General features: G+C 47.2%; 1 protein-coding gene across 5 annotated transcripts in view; it reads right to left on the bottom strand.

Annotated features, from left to right (window-relative positions):
- Window positions 1–6,000, bottom strand: part of HPSE (heparanase) — an 81,667-nt gene that overhangs the window by 46,748 nt on the left and 28,919 nt on the right. The window contains exon 12 of one of the 5 annotated variants that reach the window (XR_015049927.1): window positions 4,081–4,201. The exons of 3 other annotated variants lie outside the window; for them this stretch is intronic. The gene's annotated coding sequence lies outside the window, so the exon portion shown is untranslated. Of the gene's footprint in view, window positions 1–4,080; window positions 4,202–6,000 lie in introns of those variants that run through there. One more of the 5 variants, XR_015049929.1, reaches the window with a different exon arrangement.

Raw genomic sequence — 6,000 nt, 5'->3', positions numbered from 1 at the left:
AGCGCGTGCATGTGTGTGTGTGTGTGTGCATGTGCGTGTGTGTGAAACGGCGTGTGTGCGTGCGAGGGAAACGGCGTGTGTGCGTGCGAGGGAAACGGCATGTGTGCGTGCGACGGAAAGGCGTGTGTGCGCGCGAGAGAAACGGCGTGTGTGCGTGCGAGGGAAACGGCGTGTGTGCGTGCGAGGGAAACGGCGTGTGTGCGTGCGAGGGAAACGGCGTGTGTGCGTGCGAGGGAAACTGCATGTGTGCGTGCGAGGGAAACTGCGTGTGTGCGTGCGAGGGAAACGGCGTGTGTGGCTTCGAAATGTGTGAGTGAAATGGCATGCGTGAGTGAAAGCCCGTGTGTGAGAAACCACGTGTGTGAGGTCGCTGCCTGTAAGGGAGATGACGGTTGCTATGCGAGAACATACAACCGCATGTCTGAGTGAGAGTGTCATGACAAGGTGTGTGAGCGTCATGGCACGTGGGAGTGTGGGAGTTGAATGGCGAGGAAGACTGCGCCAGACGAGAGACAAAGGCCAAGTTGCGGCCGTAGCTGTTTCGTGGACCGTGCCGGATTTGCACGGCAGCGCGCTCGGGGTCCGTGCCGTGTTTCGCACGAGGCCGTCACCTGCGCGCCTGCGCAAGTGAAATCCGATCCAGAAACGCACGTGGTGGATGAGCCGATCCCGCGGACGGACAGAAGCTTGGTTGGGATATGAATTTGGAACGGACGAGTTCTCCAGGCGAGCGTGTGTGTCAAGCTCCGACGAGCAGAACACGTGCTCGCGTAGGGAACCCCTCAAAACGTGAGGCTTGCTTGGAATGTGCAGCGTGACGTTGTGGCTGCACGGAGGTTGGAATCCGGCAGGAGGGGAATCCCTGCCGGATGTTACCGTCCGAGAAGGGACAAGGTGCGCGAAGCACGAACAGCTGCCATGACGTCACGGGGAAAGAGCGCAGGTTGCGAGTTGCCGCGCTGGTGCGCATTTAAAAGATAAAAAAATAATAAAAGATTAAAGCAAGACAAGTTTCTGAGAGTCAACAGCTTGCATGAGAGGTGGCTCACAGGATAGCAGCTTCAAGCACAGCGTGAACTTGAACACTGGTCGAAGTAAGGAAGTCTCAGTTTCAACTGTGGAGAGAAGACTTCGAGCTGCAGGTTTGACAGGTTGAGTGGCAGTAAGAAAGCCGTTGCGAAGATGACAAAATAAGAAAAAGAGGCTTGCCTGGCCCATGAAGCACCGCCAGTGGACTACTGAAAACTGGAAGGTCATATGGACCGATGAATCAAAATTTGAAATCTTCGGTTCATCACGTGGGGTTTTTCTATGCCGTCGAATTGACGAAAGTATGGTTCCTCTGTGTGTGACACCAACTGACAAACATGGAAGAGGAAGCGTGATGATCTGGGGCTCTTTTGCTGGATCGAGAGTCAGTGACTTGCACAGAGTGACTGGCACCCTGAACCAAAAGGGCTGCCATAGCATTTTGCAGTGCCATGCAATACCCTCTGGTCTATGCCTAGTTGGTCAGGGGGTTCATCCTACAGCAAGATAACGACCCAAAACATACCTCCAGGCTATGTCAGAACTTCCTCAGAAAAAAAAACAACAAGATGGGAGGCTTTAAATCATGGTATGGCCAGCAGTCTCCAGACTTGAACCCCATCGAGCTGGTTTGTGATGAACTGGACAGAAGGGTGAAAAGCAAAGCAACCTACAAGTGCAACACATTTGTGGGAACTTCTGCAACAGTGTTGGGAAGAACTTTCCAAACAATATTTGATTTCCATTGTCGAAAGAATGCCATGAGTATGTTCGGCTGTTATATCTGCAAAAGGTGACTACTTTGATGAGCAAAATTTTAGATTAAATTTTGTTCAACAAAACTATTCCATGATTTCTTTTTTATCTGCAATTGTTTATTTGTTCTCTGCTTTAATTTCAGAGTACATTGAAACATTAAACTGCTTAAATTTCAATAAAAACTGGAAAAATGGGGGTGTTCTTAAACTTTTGACCGGGGGTGTGTGTGTGTGTGTGTGTGTGTGTGTGTGTGTGTGTGTGTGTGTGTGTGTGTGTGTGTGTGTGTGTGTGTGTATATATATGTGTGTATATATATATATATATATATATATATATATATATGTGTGTATATATATATATATATATATATATATATATATATATATATACACACATACATATATACATACATACATACATATTGTTGTGGTGCCGGGTTCGGTGGCAAGGACCGCGAGATGGAGCAGTTGGGCTGTCTCCCACCGAACAGCGGAACTGAAGGTCGTAACCTTCGGATAACTCCGAAGGTCACGGGTTCATTAGTGGACTGTGGACGCCAATATTTTGACTGCGTGGGGTGGGGTTAATTGTCTAATTCCAATTTACCTAAGTACCCATGCCGTCTAACTACCAGGAAGCCACATTCTCGGCTGACTTTGTCCGAACCGAGTCGCTGTTACCGACTCGGATCCGGCATAACCGAGCGGGGATTACCAAAGACTGCCGGACCAATTGAACAATTTACGGCACAAACGGCCTCCCTATTTCTCAAGCCCGCACCATGCTGGGTCAATGATATAAACGACAGGCAACGAGCTGGTATATTTAACACGGGGTTTATTTATAATGGGGAGAGGGAGACAAAGAGCAGAGTTACACCAAATATAATCAAATGTACAATGATGCAAGGCACTTATACCGTTTCTCCTTAAAGACTGGGCCCACAGACACGCACACACTTCCAAAAAGAAATGGACCCGGGTCCATTTCGGGTCCAAAAAGACACCGGGTCTTTATTTGGTCCTCCAGCCGAGGAGGATAGTTCAGCTAGGGGGACAGAGTTCTGTGGTGTACCTGGCCGCATTGTGCGGCTCGCCGACCTGCCCCTGTGGAGCCCGGGATTCTTGGCGGGGAAGTCGGACACTCCGACCACCAGCTCGTGCGCTCCAACACAAACCACCACGGTGGGACTCGAACCCGCACGGTCAACTTCGCACCAAGCGCCGAGGAGAAGACCGACGACCACGACAAGGAGCGCCCAGCAGGCCAGAACACATGGGGGTGTCCGACCAACAACCTTTCTTCTCATGCACTCCTCGATTATCTTCTCCCCTCCCCCACGTGGGGTGGGGGAATCCGCTCTCTGGAGACCCACCTCCGGATTGGACGGGCGTTTCGGGTCTCGTGGTGGCCAGCCGTGATTGGGGGAGGGTCACCGTAGGCGGGGAAAAACACGCCCCTTCTGGGTTGCCGGTGGAGTCTCTGTGGCTGTTTTGGCGCTTCCCTCTTCTTTGTCGCTTCGTCGAGACATTCTTCTTTCCCTGGGCGTTCTGGCTTCCCATTGGCTGGGGCGTGTGTGCGATGCTCGCCTTTCGCTCATTGGTGAGAGGAAACACTCCATGCCCTTTTTTTGGAGTGGGGCTCCAATCTGAGGCGATTGAAGCCCCGCCCACGTCTGTGCTCTGCACGCATGCACGTGCCGGAGTGAACAGCATGGTGGCAGGAGTGAAGGAGGATGTTGTTGATGTTGGATATTAATTCTAACTCAAAAATAACTCGCAGCACACATACACTTAATCACCCATTAAACATAGAGACGGGACCCTAACTCTAAACACCTACTTATCGAAATAACTGAACTGCGGGGACTCTGGCTGTTGTGTGCAAATGGCTGCTAGATTTGTAACAATATATTGTGTTCTCCGCACTGAGGGCAGGATCTCCCAGGATTCCTGTTCAACATCCCTGTGGACCTTTTAATCCAAGCAACAAGAGAACGTTTGGAACAATCACACATAAGGAAATTGAGTTGTGGAGATAGCAACTTGATGTGGAATGACGTCACATTTTCTCAGAACTTGCCTCAACAGCACAGCCTTTCTTTACAATGGGGAGCACCATCAACAGATTTTCGGCACGGCACTGAGATCACCATTATCTGCGGTCGTCACAAACTTGATAATGGAAGACTTTGAAAGCAAACTTTTTACCAAAAATGTGCCTTGGTTGCCACGTTTCTGGGTCAAATATTTTGATGACACATTTGCAATTGTACACCGGGACCATGCTAACCTTCTCAAGCAGCTGTGCCAGGTTCTTCCTCGCATTAAATTCACCATGGGAATTGAACAATTCAACAAGCTACTGTTCCTCGATGTGGAGGTCCAACACCAACCAGATGGCACTTTGAAAACTACAGTATATAGGAAACACACACACACACCTAAAGGCGCTGTCACACCTTGACGATTTAGCCAGCAATGGCAACGTATAAAAATGTATGTTAAACGTTGGTGTACGCTGAAATTTTGATGTTTTTTTCAAGGTTTGGTCGTATTCATAACGTGTTTGTCGTATGCATAACATATTAGTAATGGGCACAGAACATTTCGTTGTCTTATAGATAACTTATACCAACGAATGCTTAGCCTGTTGTCGGCGTTCACAACCTATGCCCAATGATAGTTTAACTTAGGCATAGTGCGCTGCACGTATCGCCGACAAACTCGTGGCGTAGCCTGTTAAAAACCTGCTGCACGCCGATTTAAATCATAACCGCCTGAAAATTGAAAGTGTCAACCACGCAGTCACACCTTGACGATTTAGCCAGCGTATGCCGACCTATGAAAAATTTGCCGAACCAAGCTGACACACGTCGAATACGTTCTGGGTAAGTTGTGTATACGTTAAGAGCACGCTGAAAAACGATGAAGTATGCTGTCATATTTCGTGGTACGTCTCGTACGTCGTGAAATTTCAAGCAAGCTGAAAATTTTGCGACGTACTCGCCGTATGGCTCACACGTTCCGCTACGCTGGGAATAAGTTGCAGGCACGATATGCGATCGTTGACACACGTCGACACAAGTTCCTTGTAAGTTACTCATAAGTCGAAACACGTCGAGGTAATGTTTAGCATACCCGAAACTTATTTTCTCTGTCAAGGCACATTTTCTTTTTTTCTCCTTGGCTCGTGAAGGCACGTGACGAAATATCTGAAGTTGTTGTTGTTGTTTGTTTTTCTTAGTCTATCACGAATTTTAAAATATATTCGGACATTTGCTTTTAAGTTTCGACGTCAACGTGACAATATCCTCAAACAGAAAATATTCACAGAGGAGGAACTAAGAATAAGACATGAGCAAACTGAAGAGGCAATCGGACGTGACGTAATGGCACGTGACAAAATATCTGGTTATTGTTGTTTGTTTTTTTTAGTCTATCACAAATTTTAAAATATATTCGGACATTTGCTTTTAAGTTTCGACGTCGACGTGACAATATTCTCAAACAGAAAATATTCACAGAGGAGGAACTAAGAATAAGACATGAGCAAACTGAAGAGGCAATCGGACATGACGTAACGGCACGTGACGAAATATCTGAAGTTATTGTTGTTTTTTTTTTAATGCTGCCAATACGCCATTATACGGTAGCTGTAAATTAGAAACACGTTCAGTAAATCCTGTGGTTGTCCGGAAGACGTCAATCAAATACGTCAATATGCGTTGGAGGTACGTTACACATAGGTTAGAAATAAGTTTTGGGTACGCTAAACATTACCTCGACGTGTTTCGACTTATGAGTAACTTACAAGTAACGTGCCTCGACGTGTGTCAACGATCGTGTAACGTGCCTACAACACGTTACTCATAGGTTATAAATAATTGTCGGGTACGCTAATCATTACCTCGACGTGTTTCGACTTATGAGTAACTTACAAGTAACATGTGTCGACATGTGTCAACGATCGCATAATGTGCCTACAACTTATGGCGAGCGTAGTGGAACGTGTGAGTCATACGCTGGCATACGTCGTAAAATTTGAAGCATGCTAAAATTTGAGGACAACCGCAAAGTACAACGATGAAAGCCAGCGTACTACGACGTATGGCAGTGTTTCTCAGCATGCTCTTAACGTATACAAAACTTACCCATAACGTATTCGACGTGTGCCGGCATTTTAGACAAATTTTTCATAAGTCGGCATACG

Source organism: Eptatretus burgeri, chromosome 12, assembly GCF_056783735.1.
Source record: "Eptatretus burgeri isolate ZD-2024b chromosome 12, Ebu_testis_v1, whole genome shotgun sequence".
NCBI classification, from domain to species: domain Eukaryota; kingdom Metazoa; phylum Chordata; class Myxini; order Myxiniformes; family Myxinidae; genus Eptatretus; species Eptatretus burgeri.
This window is presented reverse-complemented; position numbering and strand designations above follow the sequence as displayed.